Genomic DNA, 19,626 nt, shown 5'->3' with positions numbered 1-19,626 from the left:
CTTTATATTATATTTTAATACTTTATATTTAATACTTTATATTTTAATACTTTATAGTTTTAATACTATGATCTTCTATAAAATTTTCTTTGGAAGAGTAGTTCTGTTTCTAAAAAGCAAGGTTGAAAATGACGACTTACACATATAAAACCATAACCCATGTAATGGATTGTTTGGTGAAGAAAAGAGAATTAAGCAAGAGAAATGGTCACATAAACGTCATAGTGAGCCCTAAAAGAGATGCTTTTGGGGCCGGGTGCAGTGGCGCACACCTGTAATCCCAGCACTTTAGGAGACTGAGGCGGGTGGATCACCTGAGGTCAGGAGTTCAAGACCAGCCTAAGCAACATAGCTAAACCCTGTCTCCACTAAAAATACAAAAAAATTAGCCAGGAGTAGTGGTGGGTACTTGTAATCCCAGCTACTCAGGAGACTGAGGCAGGAGAATTGCTTGAACCCAGGAGATGGAGGTTGCAGTGAGCCGAGATCGTGCCATTGCATTCCAGCCTGGGCAACAAGCGTGAAACTCCGTCTCAAAAAAAAAAGAGATGCTCTTGGCCGGGTGCGGTGGCTCACGCCCGTAATCCCAGCACTTGGGGAGGCCAAGGCGGGTGGATCACAAGGTCAAGAGTTTGAAAACAACTTGGCCAATATGGTAAAACCTCTACTAGAAATATAAAAGTTAGCTGGGTGTGGTGGTGGGCTAGTGGTAGTCCCAGCTACTCGGGAGGCTGAGGCAGGAGAATGGCTTGAACCCTGGAGGTGGAGGTTGCAGTGAGCCAAGATCGCACCACTCTACTCCAGCCTGGGCGATAGAGCAAGACTCCATCTCGAAAAAAAAAAAAAAGAAAAGAGACTTTCTTTGTTTCACAGTAGGTATCTCCAGGGGTGCCTCCTAGTTAAGGTTGGTTTTGATAGAAAAGTAAAACAGGATATTGCGGGGAGAGGCGATGACAAAGACTGTTTGCCAATATACATCTAGATATGGTTACTTAGAAGGTGTAGAAATGGAACCCCTGGGCCTTTCCTTTTGAAGTTTAATGTTATTAGAACATCTCAGTGGGTAGTAGCAGGGCCCTACACGACCAGCAGACTGGCAGTCACACCAGGGGAAAGGCCCATGAGGGATGATGAAATCTAGACTGATGATGCAGGCTCAACCCCCAAGGACATGTCCTTCTCAAGGTGGGTTTGTCCCAGCATGTGTTAGGCTACAAAATCTCCTGTCCCAGGCACCTTGAACTATGGGGAATCCCTCTGGGGCAATGGCTCTGTGTGTGTGTTCATGTATGTGTACATGCACACGGGTGTGCCTGTGCAAACATAGAGTTGCTAACGGTAACACCAGCACTTTCACCTGTGGTGGTGTAGAATGATCCCAGCTGAAGTTGGTGAGAGGGTCATCTTTTCCTGCCCCCCCAGCCATAAGCAAAGGCTGCTGGCAATTGGCCAGAGCCTCAGGACTAGGAGCATCTCTAATCTTCAACCATCACGGGAGGGAGCAGGGTCTGCCTTCAACCCACAGCACACCTTGCAAGGCAGTGAAAGCCCCAGAGCAGCACAGATGGGGCTCCCTGGACCAGGTGGCTTTGGGGTTTCTTAGACTGAGCACTAGAGTTGGGGAGATTCCGGCAGAGGGAAGAAGGACATTCTCTTGACAGTAATATGAAAACTCGACCTATTTTATTTGAATATGTTTTAAAGCGTGGCTTTACTTTGTACTCCAAGCTGGAGAGATAGGAAATGTGTTCTATACACTGTCCTTGGGTTGGAAGAAACCTTAGGGTGACACAATGAACAATGTATACTTAAAGCACTGGTTCTTAACCAGGGAGTGATTTTGACAATGTCTGGAGACATTTTCAGCGGTCACAATGGAGGCAGGGGTCTTACTGATATACAGTGGATAGAAGTCAGGCATGCTGCTAAGCCCTACAATGCACAGCACAGTTTCCCAAAATAAAGAATTATCTGGGCCGGGCGCGGTGGATCAAGCCTGTAATCCCAGCACTTTGGGAGGCCGAGACGGGCGGATCACGAGGTCAGGAGATCGAGACCATCCTGGCTAACACGGTGAAACCCCGTCTCTACTAAAAATACAAAAAACTAGCCCTGCGAGGTGGCAGACGCCTGTAGTCCCAGCTACTCAGGAGGCTGAGGCAGGAGAATGGCGTAAACTCTGGAGGCAGAGCTTGCAGTGAGCTGAGATCCGGCCACTGCACTCCAGCCTGGGTGACAGAGCCAGACTCCGTCTTAAAAAAAAAAAATTATGTGGCTCAAAATGTTAATCTGAGGTTGGGAACCCTGACTTAGAGCAAGAGAGATCACTTCCAACTGGTTAAAAAATAAACCAAGGGAAAAGATGAGAAATGTGTAAGACACCATGTCAGGGAAATATGTTCTCTGAATTTGAAATGTGTAAGAATCCAATATGTAAGAATCCACAGACTCTTATTGGAGGGGCTACAGGCGAGGTGCTGCCATGGATCACATGCTATCAGGTGTATATATATAATATCTCATGTTTATTTTAAATCTTTGGTCTGTCTGGCTGGACATGGTGGCTCATGCCTGTAATCCCAGCACTTTGGGAGGCCAAGGCGGATGGATCACCTGAGCTCAGGAGTTCTAGACCAGCCTGACCAGCATGGTGAAACCCCCTCTCTACTAAAAATACAAAAATTAGCTGGACATCATCTGTAGTCCCAGCTACCCAGGAGGCTGAGGCATGAGAATAGCTTGAACCCGGGTGGCAGAGGTTACAGTGAGCCGAGATCACACCACTGTACTCCAGCCTAAATAACAGAGCAAGACTCCATCTCCAAAAAAAAAAAAATTCTTGGTGTTTCTGCTCTAATATTTTTGCTTTGGGTGGTATGTACTGTTGTCTTGTGCAGTTTTGGTCTTTCTTTTAATGTAATTTTCCTAGTTAAGTATTGACTTCTTCTGTCCTGTGAGCTCCTATTGAAAGGGGGTATTGGCTACTCTGGCACTCTGCATCAGGAAAGGAGTATAAGGGAGGGTAGGTGGTTCTAAAGCCCCAAGCATTAGAACCACCATTCCTACTCCCATTTGCTAACATTCTCATTTGCAACTCCAGCCAGGATTTACCTTTAGCTTTAGGAAGAAGAGCAATAGGGGTAAGTGGTTTGTCATCAGTTCCTAGAATCCATGCTTCCTTCTTGCTTCCATAGCTTCTTCAACATTGCTTTGCAGGAAGGAGCTGCTGCCATGCCAGTTGGACAACTAGCAGGAAGTGGAGATTCTGAATAAATGATTAATTAATTTCACCTAGAGGGACAATTAGAAGAGTAATAACTTACATGTGAAGCAGAGCTGGGTACCAGCTTATCATGGCCTGGACTGTTGGCTCTTTCTAAGTGATCCCACTATCATCTTCATCATGCAGCCCCTGATAGTCCTACCCTTGATCTCCAGAAGCTGATGCTACAAGCATGAGGCAGGGGCATCTGGAGTTCCTGACCTCAGTGACCGCATTCATTCCTGTATTTAAAGTTTCTGAGGAACCTGAAGGCTGACTCAAAACTGCCTGAGATCTTTCCCCATTGTTCAGTTCAAACACAAGCCACAATTGCCTAGGTAAGTAGAAAGGGAAGGTAGATGTCAGCAAAAGCCTGTCTTGCCTGCTGCCACTCTAACAAACACTGGCCAGATAGGCACGGAAAGGACTGAAGAGCTTCACGTTGTATGGAACAGCAGGTCTGGGAAGCAATACGGCCTTGCTTGGTGATCACTTACAGAGAAGTATCCTCAATATCTCCTTCCTCAGAGAAACAAAGCCATTTCCTTAGCAACAAAAGCCCATACTTGTGTACTTTGCTAAAAATTTACAGTGCAAGGCCAAGGCTGAGTGCATGTGTGCACATGTGTGCGCACATGCTGAGCTTTCGAAACAGGCTTTGCTGATGCCCATTTGCCAACAAACCACCTTTTAACCCTGTGTCCTTAAAAAGCTCAGAGTTATAATTTTCAAAAGTTCATAAGTTCGGCCACGCATGGTGACTCATGCCTGTAATCCCAGCATTTTGGGAGGCCAAGGCGGGTGGGTCACCTGAGGTCAGGAGTTCAAGACCAGTCTGGCCAACATGGTGAAACCCCCATTTATACAAAAATACAAAAATTAGCTGGGCGTGGTGGCAGATGCCTGTAATCCTAGCTACTCGGGAGGTGAAGGCAGGAGAATTGCTTGAACCCGGGAGGTGGAGGTTATAGTGAGCCAAGATCGCACCATTGCACTCCAGCCTGGGTGACAGAGCAAGACTGTCTCAAAAAAAAAAGAAAAAAAGAAAAAAAATTTCATAAGTTGGAGAAATTCAGAATAAGTAGTCTTTATTCAAACTAAAAGAAAATCATTTTATTTTCTTCAAAATTAAAACTATTTATTAACTTCAAAGACTTTGACTCTAAACTTAGGCCTGAATATGCCAGCCTTTTTCCCACTGGAGAAACTCAAAATCTTCCCAACCATTCCCCTAGATGCCAGCCAGATGAAGTATTTCTGAACACATATCATTACTTAAAACTTGGGTTAGAAACATTCTGTTATTGAGATTTATATATTATCACTCATGTATGCTCTTATAGAGATACAATTAAAATATTTCAGAGACACATTGTTCTTCTAATACACACAAGATACTGATGAATTACTAGATCATAAGGGCTATCACATATTATGCTTACCAGGTGCTAAGCACTGTTTTAAATGAGTTTTACACATACTAATTTACTTGGGCCTATCAACAAATAAAACAAAGACCAGAGCTAATAAACAAAAAAAGGATGGGTGGATGGATGGATGGATGAATGGATGGATGGGTAGGTAAGCAGCAGGTAATAATAGAATAGATCGATAGATAAAAATTAAAAGTTGAGGCCAGAGCAGTGGCTCATGCCTGTAATCTCAGCACTTTGGGAGACCAAGGCGGGTGGATCACTTGAGGTCAGGAGTTCAAGACCAGCCTGGCCAACGTGGTGAAACCTCATCTCTACTAAAAATGCAAAAATTAGCTGGGCATGGTGGCACACGCCTGTAGTCCCAGTTACCCAGGAGGCTGAGACAGGAGAATCACTCGAACCCGGGAGGCGGAGGTTGCAGTGAGCCAAGATGAAGCTACTGTACTCCAGCCTAAACGACAGAGCAAGACTCCGTCTCAAAATAAAATAAAAGCTGAGTCGATTGACTTGCTAGCCACAGGAATACAGGCTAGGGAGAAATTTACTGAATTAAGCAGTAGCTCACTGACAGGGAAAATTCAGAGTTGTTAAAGGGCTTGCCAGGGTAGGTTCATGTGGTTATTGATAATTAAGGGTTGAAATCCAGTACTTTGGAAAGAACAGAATGAATCTAAAGTTCTAAATAGTGTTGGTCAAAAGAAACCCCATTGCTCGCTGTTTGGGAACAAGTCTTCAGTTAGGACCAGTAAGAGCCTAGCGTCCCATAGTCATTCCAAGTTCACAGTCCTTTATTCAGCTTCTGCTGGTTTGGAGCCAACCTTGAGAAACACAGTAGTCAGTTATGATCCATCCTTCAGAAATGCTCCCATAAGGAGAAAATGTTATTTTACATTCCTCACAACAAATTTTTAAGGGCGTGCAATTATTATCATCCTCATTTTCCAGAGCTGGAGACTAAGGCACTGAAATATTATGTAATTTGCCGAAAGTCAAGCTAGAATTCAATCCTGAGATGTCAGAGCCCATACTCTTAACCCCTCTTCTCAGCCAGCAAGCACAGATTTGAACCCAATTGTTGATGTATATGTTGCCTATTTAAAATAATTCATCATTAAAATTATACTTATCAAGTTGTTTTTAATTTCAACTAAATTAAATGATCAAAGAGTATTGTGCATGATTAGTACTATGACTACACACCCGGTTTAACTTGAGATCTGACTTTAACCTTTGCAAACTGCTTTGTAAATGCTGGATATTTTTTGGAAAAAAAATAGGAATATTTGCCCCTTTTTTTTTACATCTGTTGTCATAGGAACAAAGTCTGTCTCTACAATCATATACATTATACCAAAGCCATCCTGAAGGAGTGAGTCTTTTAATAGTCCCCCTGTTAAAGACTTTCTCATTCTCATTACCCCCACTCACCCTAGTCTTACCTTCTACATCACTTTAAAACTTTTCTAATTAGAAATTAGAGGCATATTTTCTAATAGAAAATGAATTGCACTTCTTTGCCAATCTATCCGTCTCCTTGTATCTGCAACCCATTTAAAGGCCATTACTTTGGGCTCTTTCAAGGGTAAATCTCCCAGAGTTTGAGAAGCACAGAGACGTACTGCAAAATCCGTGACTATCATCTTCTTATATTTTGGAGAGATTTCGTTTTGAGAAACAGAGGATATCTGATAAATTTGATAATTAAGAACATTGACTGAGCTGTGTAATGCAGTTTTTTGTTCCAAACAAGTAGGACCCAAAGTAATGTAATATGATTTTCATGTCACCAGTATAAACCAATACAAAGGCAATTTTAAAAGAGAAGTCCCCAAATTCTCTCAATCAGTGGTGGTTCTATTGGCATAAAAGTACTGCCTCTGAAGATGACTCCTTTAGTGGTGATATATATATATATAAAATATATTTTAGTAGGTTTGTGGAAAAGCTCAGTATGACCATAGCATAAGCTGTACCTCATATGTACATCAAATTTGAACATATCGACAACTGCATAGCTTCCCTTGTTGACAGCTCTAAGGGTTTGAAGGTAATACAGGTGGCAGAATAAGATTTTATTAGAAGAAAGAGTTCCATGGCTAAGAAAATGTTCAGCACAGTACTAGTATATCCTTGAGACTTTTCACAACACAAGGATTCTAAAATTCAATATTCCAAAAGTTCTGTGGCAAACTGAATAATTTTCAGAAGTGAGTTTCCACTGAATTTGCCACATTTTTCTCCTAATTCCTCTTGTAAATGATAGCAATCATTTATAGGCTAGTATTAAGCATCTTATCACTTAGAACTCTAGAATAGTCTTCATTATGGTGACACTGATATCTTTGGAATAATTAGTAAAAGACTAAAATTATGTCCAGTATAGTTTTGCTTTAAAGCATATTTTAAATGGGATTGTTTTTGGAGAAAGGGAATCCCTGAAAGCGATTTAACTTAATATTTACCCATTTACACTTCATTGGGAAGATCATTCGTTCACCACATGCACTGTTCTTCACTGCCACTAGGTGGTGCTCCAGCCATAATGTCGTTTCCTCAGCCTCCGGAACCTGTTCACTACATACTGTCCTAGGGTAGGTCCCACTGAACATGGCTGGTCTTCCAAAAATCACATCCAGTGTGAGGTATGTTTCTAAGCTCCCTAAAGTTTACACAGAACTCCAGAGTGAGGATGACAGTAAAAAAAGTCCGCTATTCAGGAAAGAGAACTCGACCCACAGTGGAAGGAAAATAACTAAGGCAGGTGGAGTAGTAGAGACAAGCCCAGGCTTTTCCCCTTGATGATGTCTTTAGTAGTAACCTAACCATCTACTGCAGTTGCTGGCCCAGTGGTGCTGAAAGGTGAGGCTTGGCCAACACGAGCACCAGGAAAAAAAGATCTGGGAGAAAGACCAATTATGGAGACCTTTGGTCTGTGCCTGCCCAGCTGTGCCTGGTACCCATGCTTCATATCTATCCAGATTTGATTTGCTCTGGGCTAGCAGCTCACCATTTGTCAGCACAGGCGACTTGCCCCAGGAAGACAGACCCTTCCCTGGGCTGTAAACAAAATTTATCTTCCCATTTCCTGGAATTCTGTCAGTTACATTGTATAACTTAGTCAGTTTTGAGTCAGTTCCCAAAAGAATCACATAGAGTTACAAACTTCAAAGAAAGACAATCTCCATACGTGGTTCAGTGTACAAACACGGGCAGTGTGTGTGCATAGTCACAAACGCTAAGTGGCACAGAAAAAGAAGCAATCTGCATGAGCCAGGGTATTAAAAAGACTTCACAGAAGATGTGGCACTTAAAAACAGGACTGCAATGTTTGGAACTGGAAAAGATCTTGGAGAACATCTGGTCTGAAATGTTCATCTGAGTCTTTTTTTTTTTTTTTGAAATGGAGACTCTCTCTGTTGCCCAGGCTGGAGCGCAGTGGTGCAATCTCAGCTCACTGCAACCTCTACCTCCTGAGTTCAAGAGATTCTCCTGCCTCAGCCTCCCAAGTAGCTGACTACAGGCACCTGCCACAGCACCTGGCTAATTTTTGTACTTTTAGTAAAGACTGGGTTTCACCAACTTGGCCAGGCTAGTCTCAAACTCCTGACCTCAGGTCATCTGCCCTCCTTGGCCTCCCAAAGTGCTGGGATTACAGTCATGAACCACCAGGCCTGGCCATTCATCTGAGTCTTAAAGGCTTATAAAGATACCTCAAGAGCCATCCTTGAGGCCAACCAAGGAGGCTTCCAGGTCCCACCCACATTTCAACAGCTCCAGTTTTATCTGTTTACTTTATGGGTGTTTGGTGTAAGCTCTGTTTGAACAAAGAATTCTACTCCTTTTTTAAAAAGTTGGAACCACTGATGTAGTCCAAGCTGCTCATTTTACAGATAACATCACTGAAACACATTGAGAACTTTCCCAAGCTCACACATGGCTTGAACTGAAAAGGTAAGGAACATTTTGGATATGTTGAAGAAGGGTGATATGGTTTGGCTTTCTGTCCCCACCCAAATCTCATCTTGAATTGTAATCCTAAGTGTTGAGGGAGGAACTAGTGGGAGGTGATTGGATCATGGGGGTGGTTTCCCCATGCTGTTCTTGTGATAGTGAGTGAGTTCTCAGGAGATCTGATGGTTTAAAAGTGTAGCACGTCCTCTTCACTTGCTGTCTCTCTCTCCTCCCACCATGTAAGACATGTCTTGCTTCCCCCTTTGCCTTCCACCATGATTGTAAGTTTCCTGCAACCTTGCCAGCCATGCTGAACTGTGAGTCAATTAAACCTCTTTGTTTTTAATAAATTACCCGGTCTCAGATATTCTTTATAGCAGTGTGAAAATGGACTAATACAAAGGGAGACCAGGGTGTCTGCAGGAAACAAGAAAGAACCATATCTGCATCTAACTCACAGGTTAGAAAAGCATGTAGTTGTCAAACTACATGAACCTAAAAGAAGTTTATATTTGCTGCCCAGGTTCTATTCAGAGATATATATCCTCTTGCCAGAGACACAGACATGCAAACCATATTTACTACTTACTAAACCCCAAGCCCATACTCATCAAACTTGAAAGGTAATAGAATACTAATTGCCATTGTCCAGATGACTCTTCTCCATCTTTTGACAAAGTTATTTACTACTGTTTCTCAGAATGGCTCCCATGCAATTAAGAAAAGGACAGTACTCCATGCTGGAGATGATAATCCAGGCTCAGCAGTGGATACACTGGCAGATTTTTAGCAAATTTTATATAAATCAATCTTATTGTAAAATATTGACGCTTCCTCACCAACTCCTGTTTCCTCCTTATTTTACAAAATGTGGAATTAATTTCAGACTAGAGCTTGAGTCAAGCACCTGAGTTGGGAAGATCAAAAGTCAACACAGAGGCTAACCCTTGAAAAGTGCTACGAAATCTGTAATTCAGGTCACAAGGAGGACTCTGTTGCTTTTCCACTCTGCTGGTGAAGAGAAAACAGAAGGTATCCTCTCAGTGTCCCAACGTGTTTAGGTGAAAGATGCCCACCTCAATCCCACTTAAGCACAAAGAGAATTTACAAGTCCAAGCAATGGGAAAATGCAGGGCTGGCTCATGCTCACCTGGGGAAGGAGGAGCTCAAATGGTGTCAGGAGAGCTCAAATGGTGTCTCTCCCTCTCTTGGTTCTGCTTTATCCTGTTGTCTTCATCCTCACTGAGGCTTTCTTGGAGAGAAGACAAAACCCCAATAATTGCAGATATACAAACTCAAAGTTCTCTAGCAAGAGAGCAGCTCTGGCCCAGAGGCTCCAGATATTGAATTGCATCTCATTGGTTCAAATTGTGTCCCGGGGTTTGAGAATTTACCAGGAGTTACCTCCTGGTAGAACTGAGTCTTAAAAGAGGAACCTAAGCCAAGGGCTAAGAGTAGGGGAGGGGTGGCTCCCCAAGAAGAAAAGATAGGTTCTGTTTCAGGAAGAAGGGATATTGAGCAGGTCAGACCACAGCTGTGTACTCCCTTCACCTGTTCAGCCCTGTGCCTCGCTGTGCTAATGGATAAGGCACACCTGATATCTTTGGAGGGCTCTAGAGTAGCTAAATCATAGATACTATTAGCCAAGCTAGCCTGCCCATTCAGTTGTGTTCGTTGAACAAATGTTTATTTATAGTAAGTCACAAACTAAACTGAGCCCATGCAGGGAGGGTTATTGGGTAAATCAACTTCCCAGAACTACTGTGTCAGGAATTACCACAGGCTTCTTTTTGGCCAAGCCCCTGGGGCCACACTTGGAGTCTTGGCTGACTGTCAGCTACTTTTTTTTTTTCTTTTTTTGCCTTTCTACAAGCCCCAAGCCCCAGGTTCCAGCTTTTTTTTTTTTTTTTTTTTTTTTTTGTCTGGATCCTAGATGTTTTCTCTTCTCCTAACTTTGGCTAGGCACAGGACACATCTTTCCAGCTACTTCTGACACTCGCAAAAACAAGAAACAAGATTTTTTCTCTTCATCAGGACTGGAGATTTACTGGGGACTGGGAAATGTTCGAGGATTCGGAAGTCTTCCTGCTTCCTTAGGGTCATTATTCCTGATCATCGCCCTTTTCCAGTTCTCAACCTTCCTGGCATTTCTGCCTCCTCTTCTGTGGCTGAAGTGGAACTCACAGGCCCTCTTGCTCCTGTGCACTGGCAGTGCCAGCTACTACTTACTAAGCACCTACTCTAGGCCAGGCCCTGTGGAAAACACATTATCAGTATAGCATCTCAAATGCTCCTCCCCTCTCCTCTGCAGTAAGTCCTATGACCCTCACCAAAGAGGAAACTGGGGGCTGGAGAGATGAAGTCACTCGCCTGCATTCTGTGGCCAGTGAGTGGCAGCCGAGGAACTGGGACTGGGTCTGCCTGGGACTGAAACCACGCTCTTGACCACCACACTATAGTGCCCTCTGTGGGCCTCTACTTCAGGAAGCCCTTTTCTAGCACGTTCGCCTGAAATCACAGAATGGTAAGAACAAACGAGGGTGCCTGGAACACTGCTCAGGAGCCCCCCAAAGACTCGGGAAGGTCATTGGCATGCCGCATGACCACAAGGCTGAATGATTTCAATCTCTATGTCTGTCAATGCACCACCCCACAACGGCATGCACAGATTTATAATGGGGGTTTTCCTCGTGTGTCGCCCCTGCTGGTATCAAACCAGAACCACCACTATTTTATGTAGTGTTTCTCAACCATATTTTACTCATGTGCCTTTCTGATATGTGCAAAATTTTTACTACCACCATCCCAAATGCTGGGATGGTCCCCAGGGATTTCTTTCCTCCCACTGTGATTTTTGCATTTCTCCATCTCAACCGCCAGTGGATTTTGCCAATGGCAAAATTTCTCCATCTCACCTACCAATTCCTGTAGTTTGAATTACAAAAGAAATCCCCTCCTTTATGTTCCACATATAAAATGTTCATGTAATATTAAGTATCAGAATACACCCAGACATACTTAAAATATTAACGCCCCAGATGGCGTTGGCCCCAACCAATCAGAACTGCTGCTGGTCGTTGCTGCATGCTGGTGAACTGCAGCCTAGCACTGGCCCTGTGTATACTTCCAGAAGTCCTGCAATACTTCCTGGAGGCACCTCTCCCACCACAACTGGGAATCCTGAGCTAGGACCTAGTGTTTCTGCGAATGTTGCCATAGAATTCAACTAGGTGAGGAAGAAACAAAAATGCATATTGCCTCATTCTCTTTCTCCTTTCTATTATGTAAACCTTCCTCCCAACCAATTGCTTCAGCCTGGTGGGGCTGACCTTGCTCTCAGTACAAGGGATGGAATAATCCAAGAGGAGTAACAACAGCCAGCTGTGTCACTGTGTGTCAGAATAATGCCCCATGTGCATTAAGTTGCTATCAAGGGGCATCACCCTTTCCTCATCTCAAACTCCAGCTATGAGGATACCCAGCTGGTGTCTATACGGCAGCCGCCCACTTGTTCCTCCTGAGGGAATTTCCATTGATTGGTTTTTCAGATCATGAGGAAATGAGGCACCTAGTTGCATAATTCCTGAATGTTGACCCAGTCCTGGAAGAAGCTAACGCCCAACTGGAACATTACTGCTCTTGCCTGTGTCAGAAGAGGAACAGGATGACATGGCAGGAATCTTAAAGTGCCTCCGACACTGCCTGTGAATCAGTACTCACGGGTCAGGGCCTTCAGGGTGATGTTGAAAGGCAGGGACACTGCTCAGCCCAGCAAAACAGCAGGGCCTAAAAGAGACGGGGCCAGAGTTGGTGGGGAAGGAAAAAACAAATTAAGTGCATGTCAGACACCATCTGCTGATTCCCAAAACTAATAGGAAGGTCTTTACAAGGACTGCCATTCTCTACTGGAAGATACAGAGGAGGAAAAAAACAACTGTGCAACAAATGCTGCATTTTTGTTCACAAAAGATGAGGTATATTCAATTCAATCCAATTTTATGGAGAGCCTCTGGGTGGGACTGCAGGGCATGGAAAGGTGCATTCTCTTCAGCCCTCCACTAATGCACATAAGGGGAGCTTAGTCCAGAAATTTCTGGGATTCAGAGGAGGGAAAAAACTGAAATATCAACCCTTGAGATATTGTTAGTATCACCTCAAATCTCCAATGCCTTGGCTGGGGAAACCCCAAAGTTCCCCAATATTAACAATTCCCCAGGGTTCCAACTCTCTGGGTCCTCTGACCTCAAGTTCCTACGTCCCCCGCCGCCCCACCACAAGTACCTCTGAGTTCTCCAAAAGAAAACACTCACACAGAAGGGAAAGTCATGCTGGAAACTCCAATAACAGGAGACTGGTTGAATGTATGAGGGTACATTCACAAAATGGAATCGTGAGTAGCATTCTAAAAATGAGTTAGGGGTACATCTGCTCAAGGTCAATTGCAAAGTGACCAGGGCTGGGGCGGAACAGCAGCAGAAACGATACCGTTTAAGAAAAAATACGTGAAGGGCATCCCCAGAAGAAGACACAAGAAACTGGTAACAGCAGTTGCTTTTGGCTAGAGGAACTGAAGCTAGGGGTCAGGAATGAGAGGAAGTACACATTTTATAGGAGTTTTGTAACAATGAATCAGAGTTACTTTAAAATATTTCCAAGAAGGAATTGAGGTAAGAGAAACCATCACATGTAAATGTTGGGGAACCAGTTTCAACTTCACCAAAGATGCCCTAGAGGAGGAAAAAGTTCCTTTTAGAACACCTCCTACCAGGATCTCCTCCCCTGGCTTTCCTGCATCACCCCTTTGGCTCTGTTGGGTTTTTTCATGCCATAAACCAGACTTTAATTCTACCCTCTTCTTCAAAGTCACTGGATGGAAACGCCCTCTCTCAATGATCTGCTTAAACCAACAAATCTATATAGGTCATGTGAATCACTCCACTACCCTAGAGCATAAGAATTGCCACATTTCAGCTGGGCGCAGTGGCTCAGCCTGTAATCCCAGCACTTTGGGAGGCTGAGGCAGGCGGATCACGAGGTCAAGAGATCGAGACCACCCTGGGCAACGTGGTAAAACCCCGTCTCTACTAAAAATACAAAAATTAGCTGGGTGTGGTGGCAGATGCCTGTAGTCCCAGCTACTCAGGACGCTGAGGCAAGAGAATGGCGTGAACCCAGGAGGCAGAGACTGCAGTGAGCTGAGATTGCGCTGCTGCACTCCAGCCTGGTGACAGAGCGAGACTCCATCTCAAAAAAAAAAAAAAAAAAAAGAATTGCCACGTTTCTTAATTCCTCTAAAGAAAATTAAATCTGGCCCAGTCCCCAATCACCTTGCCCTCATCCCTCCCTTGGGAAGATCAAAAAACTCTAGAGTCCTAGAGTTTCCACCATTCAGGAACACTGGGCAGGGGCCTTTAGTGCAGCATGGTAGCCAGTGAGCTGCTCATTGTCCAGGCCCCCAGGACAATGCAGGCTCCTCTGGTGGCCCCCACCATCTCCAGGTCAGGCAAGATCCTTGGCCCTTTCACTTGGCCCCCGGTTCCTAAGACTGGGTCTCATCCCCAGGTATCCAGGGCCTCAGTTCACTCAGTTCACCTGAGATGTATATCTCAACTTGGGTGCTGGATGGTGAATGCCACAGAAGTCCCCACCACTCAAGACTGGCCACCCTCTCTGTGCTATCAGAGCCAGGCCACTCCCTTCTTCTCAAAGCCTGGTTGCCATCCCCTACCTCTCTCCAGCTTACATGTCAAAACATCTCCGTTCTAAAAAGCAAAAGAGCTTACATTTGTCCATTCCACACCCAGGACAAGGGAATCCAGAACTCAGAACACAAAGGCCTGTGTCTGTTCATGCTATAAGGGGGAAGAGGAAGTTACCTGCACAGCAAAGCAACTCCACTCAGGATTAACCCACCACTCTGCTACACCCTCCCCTCAGTAAATCTTTGTGCTTCGAGTGGCGGAAAATACTTTCCATAAATAAATGGGGATACACCCAAAGGGAGGTGAGGGCTGTCGTTAGCCAGGGTCCCTGAGACTCAGTTTCCTGGATTGAAAGTCACGGGTGAAAATTTCATAGTGAAACAGCACCTCACAGAGCAGGTAAACTTCCCAAGACACGGCAGAGAAGCCTGTGTGCCAAGTGAATTTTCTGCCTCCCAGCAAAGACGGAAAAGACACCTTTGAGTGGGTTTTCCTCTGAGGAAGAAAGGTCTCTGGAAGGAGCACAAGTCCAAGAGGACTCCCGGGGTTCCAATTTAATTGTTCCGGGTTGGGGTCCAGAGAGGTATTTTTAAAGCTTCCCAGGAGACTCTCCTGTACAGACAGGTTGGAAGCTGGTTATGTAAAGGCCTACAGTATTGTTTCCTCTGTACCATGAGTTGGTTTCCCAACCCCAGTCTCCATTTTCGCATCGCCCAGCCTCACACCAACACCTGCTGTGTGTTCTCCAAGTTTCTATGTTCCTCACAGTCTCCAGGGCAACACATTTGGATGCCAAAATCCCCTGCTTATGTTTAGGGCCTCTTCCCCTCCTGGCACCCCCTTGTGGTATCCCAGATGCTGAAGTGAAGGCCTCGGGAACCCTCACTAGGCGTTAGAGGGAGCATGGCTAGTACTAGCCTAAACAGCTGAGACCCTTTTGCCTTGGTAGCCAGACGGGATGCAGAGGGCAGCCACAGAGTACCACAGCAGGCTTTGGGGATGCTGCAGAGTGGTGGCCTAGGGTTTCCACAGCTGTGCCTTATGTCACCATCTCCTCAGCTGGCAGGGCCTGGACTCCCTCTTCCATGCTGCCCTCCCTTCGTTGTGGAGATTCTCACCTCTCTTCTGTTCCTTCACCAGCTTCACTTGCTGTGAGGTCAATGACTTCCTTCCTGCTACTGAGACAAGTGACTGGTTACTCTTGGAGCAGTGAAGGCCTGGGAAGGACATGGGGATCCGTCAGGCTGGTTTAGATTAGCCTGTATGACTCCAGGTTGCCGTGTTGGTTCTATTGTAATGGACAGACCTGGTCCCATGGTTGGCTCCAAACCTCCCCAGTCAGTATCCTCTGCGTCAGTGTTTCCAACCCTCATTGTAAAAAGTTACCTTTCCCAGATTTTTGATAGGGGATTCAGAAGACTGACTTGTTGCCACCACCCACCTCCCTCCACACGCCCCTTCCTCAGCTTGCCCTGTGCTTGAGTATTTTCAACAATCCAGCTAGAGCCAGGCAAGCAGGGGTCTTACCTTGAGCAGAAGGACCTCAGAGGCTGCGTCGTGAAGACTTTCTATCTGGGGCTGTTGTTTTGCCCTTTGAGACCAGCCGCTCTGGCAGCATCTTAGTGTGAGCCAAGAGTCAGATGTTCCTTCCCCATGAGATGATGGTGTCATTGTCAGAAAGCCCCCTCCATTTCTGATCATCTGCTGCTTCTGTCACACACAGACTGGCTCTCGCCAGTGCCAACGCCTATTCCTGCATGTCAGTTATGGCACAGGGCCTGGGGACCATCTCGTGCTCCAGCCCCTTAGGCATCACCAGTCACACAGAGACAGCCTGTTTTCTTCCTTCCTCCCCACTGCCATGTCACTGCTGAAGGGCAAAGACCTTTTGAGATGGACTTGCAAGCTCAGTCTCTCCACATTTCTCTGGTATTCCTCAAATCTGCAGAAGCAAGATACTTGGGTCTGCCACGACTACCAAACCCTCTGTCCCCTCTTTCCCGGTGTGGTCATGATTAGTAGACCTGGATGTGTTTCATGTTCGTATTAACTCCTGTCTGGTTCTCCAGTTTCCCATGAAGGCCTCAAAGAGTTGATTATGTACTTTTCATTTTTGGTGCTTACTGTTTCTCTTTATTTTCTTACATAAGTCATATAGGAATATATCCTGACTGTATAAGTTTCAAATAATATAGAAGCCTACAGAGGAAAGCTGAAAACCTGCGCCATCCTGCTCCAGTTCACTCCTGCTCAAGGTCGCACTGCCCGCGGCTGGCTGTGCCTCCTCCCAGTCCCATGTCTAGGCACCCACACTGCACAGAACATGCGTCTATGCATGTGTAATTTTTTATTTTTCATTTTTTAGATGTAGATATTACTTTGCAAAGTAACAAACTTAGTATGTTTTTCGCTTGGAAATGTTTCATGTTAGGATATACAGCTCTATCTCATTCATATATAACCATACACACACGTATATAATGCTTTCATATCCTAGATTGTTATATTCATAAAAAAGAGATTGTCCTACACACATGGTTCTGCACTTTGTTTTTGGTTTTTTGTGAGTGGTTTTTTTTTTTGTTATTGTTTGTTTTCTTCTTGTTTTGTTTTGTTTTGAGATGGAGTTTCACTCTATCACGCAGGCTGGAGTGCAGGGCTGCGATCTCAGTTCACTGCAACTTCCACCTCCCAGATTCAAGTGATTCTCTTGCCTCAGCCTCCCAAGTAGCTGGGATTACAGGCACATGCCACCATACCCAGCTAAGTTTTGTGTTTTTGGTAGAGATGGGGTTTCACCATGTTGGCCAGGCTGATCTCGAACTCCTGACCTCAAATGATCCACCCACCTTGGTCCCCCAAAGTGTTGAGATTACAGGCGTGAGCCACTGCACCCAGCCCACTTTGATTTTAGACACAGAATACTCAGCACATACATTCCTTCCTTGGTTTTATCAACAATTGCATCCTCTTTCATAATTTGGATGTGCCAAAAATATATTAGCCAGAAGCCCACTGGAGAACATTTTGTCACAAGTACACTTCTCATCTATCTGTGTGAGAGTCCTATAATTGAACCTCATATTCTGCGGAGGAGTAATGAAATGTGAAAGCCGAAATACACAGGGACAAAGTGCTGGATGGAAAGGAATGGCAAAAAGGATTCTTGGATGAGGAAGGGCTAAGTGGCTATTGTTTCCTCTTGATTCCTTTCCTAAACTTTCTGGTGATATGGGTCAATAGTTATTGTTAGCTCAGAGTTTTACCTTTCAGTTTCAGCTTTAGTTTTACCTCAAGCTCTTTTGACAAGTCATTCCAAGTGACAGTTCCAGCTACACATGAGCCCAGAGATTGTTTCTGGGTGGGACAAACTGTCCTTTCTAATTGAAATGCTCTATCCCTAAGTGATTCATTTCCTTTGAGCATCTCAGCTCATGTTTAATTTCTTTGCAACCAGGTGTGTGAATGTAACTCTTCTGTATAAGGCAAGTATATACCCATACACCTGATATTAATAAACTATTGATTTCATGTTTGTTGCATTGCTAAATTGACAGCCTAGGCAATTTGTTTTCCTCCAGAAGTACTGCCTCCCTAATTAAATAGACTACATTTAATTGTGGGGTCATGTTAACCAAAATTATGTTTCCCAAAAGCTTGAAAGTATTTTTTAAAAAACTTTTATTGTTTTGTTTCAGCATTTCTGACATTGCTACACAAATTCAGTCATGCAGCCCACCAAGTGCCTACTGAATTTCCTGTCACGCAGAGCCTGAATTTCCTGTCATTGAGCATAACCTTTTAAAAATATTATTGTTTTTTTAAACCCTGGCACTGAACCAGTTTTTCATCTTCATCTTGACTTAGTGCCTCCCCACTGTGCTCTCTCATCTTCTTCTACTGGCTCCACTCACCTCCTCTGTAGCCAGGAACCCACAGTTGGCTATTTCGGCCATGTGTCGAGTCTGGAATCCCTTGTCCCCTTGGGCTTGCACTGTGGCCAGTTAGCTTGCCCATCCTCAGCCTCAGCACCCTCCTTGTCTGTCCCCTCCCCGCCCCCATCTGGGGCACCCTCCAAAGGTGCACCTGTCTTCTCTGAGGTCAGCCCCACTGCCTGGCCCTCTGTCCCCTCCCCCAGTGCTGTTGGTGACTTTGCTCCATCAAGCATCCTCTTTTTCTCTCTCTGTCTCTCTCTCTCTCTCATATTTTCCCCCGTCAACTAGTTGCCTCCTCTACATTTGGAAAAAATAAAACAAATCTAGTCAAGGTTCCCTTAAATGAAAGATGCTTTTTCTCAACACTGCTATTCCCTCAGGTTATTATTGTATCTCATACCCTTCTGCCACCGTTCTTTAAAGTCTAGTCCAAACTGGTTTCTCCACCTCCCTACATCCCAATACCTACTTTAAATAAATAAAAAGATTAAACACACAAGTGAAAGTGCATATGGTAAATCGTCAATGAAGAAAGATGGAAAATAAAAACCCCTTCCTCATCTGACTGATGGGGAAATTATTAATTAATTAATAGAGTCATCCGTCCCTTTTTAGAAAAAATAATATATATTGATTTTATATATTGTATTGTGTATATGTATAACATATTATATATATTGTACATATACCCACACCTGCAAATATATATGTAATCTTCTAAATTTTACACATATGGAATCATACGCTGGTCTGACCTTTTTAAAAAAATTTAATAACATATCCTGGCACAAGAATTCAAAAATAGGGGTTGCCCCTGGTGAGAAGATCTGAACTGATGAGGAATGAGGTAAAAGAGCAACTTGCTGGAGGCGGCGGCCAGGCAGTCACTGGGCCGGGGTCCTGGGCCGCCGCGCTGCGCTCTCCGGCGGTTCCTCACAGCTCTGCTCCAGGTTCCCGTCCAGGCAGCAGTGGGACACGGCGAACTCGGGCTGCAGGGATGTCCCGGGCCCGGATGAGGACAGTTTTCTGTACTTCGCCTACGGCAGCAACCTGCTGAGGAGAGTATCCACCTCCGAAACCCCTCAGCGGCGTTCTTTTGTGTGGCCCGCCTGCAGATCGAGACCATCCAGGCCAACATGGTGAAACTCCGTCTCTACTACAAATACAAAACTTAGCTGGGCGAGGTGGCGCACACCTGTAATCCCAGTTACCCAGGAGGCTGAGGCAGGAGAACGGCTTGAATTCGGAAGGCAGAGGTTGCAGTGAGCCGAGACTGCGCCACGGCACTCCAGCCTGGCTACAGAGCGAGACTCCGTCTCAAAAAAAAAAAAAAAAAAAAA

General features: G+C 44.7%; 1 long non-coding RNA gene and 1 pseudogene across 2 annotated transcripts in view; one reads left to right on the top strand and one right to left on the bottom strand.

Annotated features, from left to right (window-relative positions):
• The window catches only part of LOC108520338 (uncharacterized), a 32,128-nt gene extending 21,822 nt beyond the window's left edge, over positions 1-10,306 (bottom strand). For both annotated transcript variants that reach the window (XR_001882884.1, XR_001882883.1), the window contains exon 1: positions 9,800-10,306. This is a non-coding gene — a long non-coding RNA (uncharacterized LOC108520338). The remainder of the gene's footprint in view (positions 1-9,799) is intronic.
• Positions 10,307-14,070: 3,764 nt separating this feature from the next.
• The window catches only part of LOC108520326 (gamma-glutamylcyclotransferase pseudogene), a 6,230-nt pseudogene continuing 674 nt past the window's right edge, over positions 14,071-19,626 (top strand).

This window comes from Rhinopithecus bieti, unplaced genomic scaffold (genome assembly GCF_001698545.2).
Source record: "Rhinopithecus bieti isolate Rb0 unplaced genomic scaffold, ASM169854v2 scaffold_50384, whole genome shotgun sequence".
In the NCBI taxonomy this organism is placed as follows: domain Eukaryota; kingdom Metazoa; phylum Chordata; class Mammalia; order Primates; family Cercopithecidae; genus Rhinopithecus; species Rhinopithecus bieti.
Note: the sequence above shows the minus strand (reverse complement) of the source record. Positions and strands in the feature narration are given on the sequence as shown.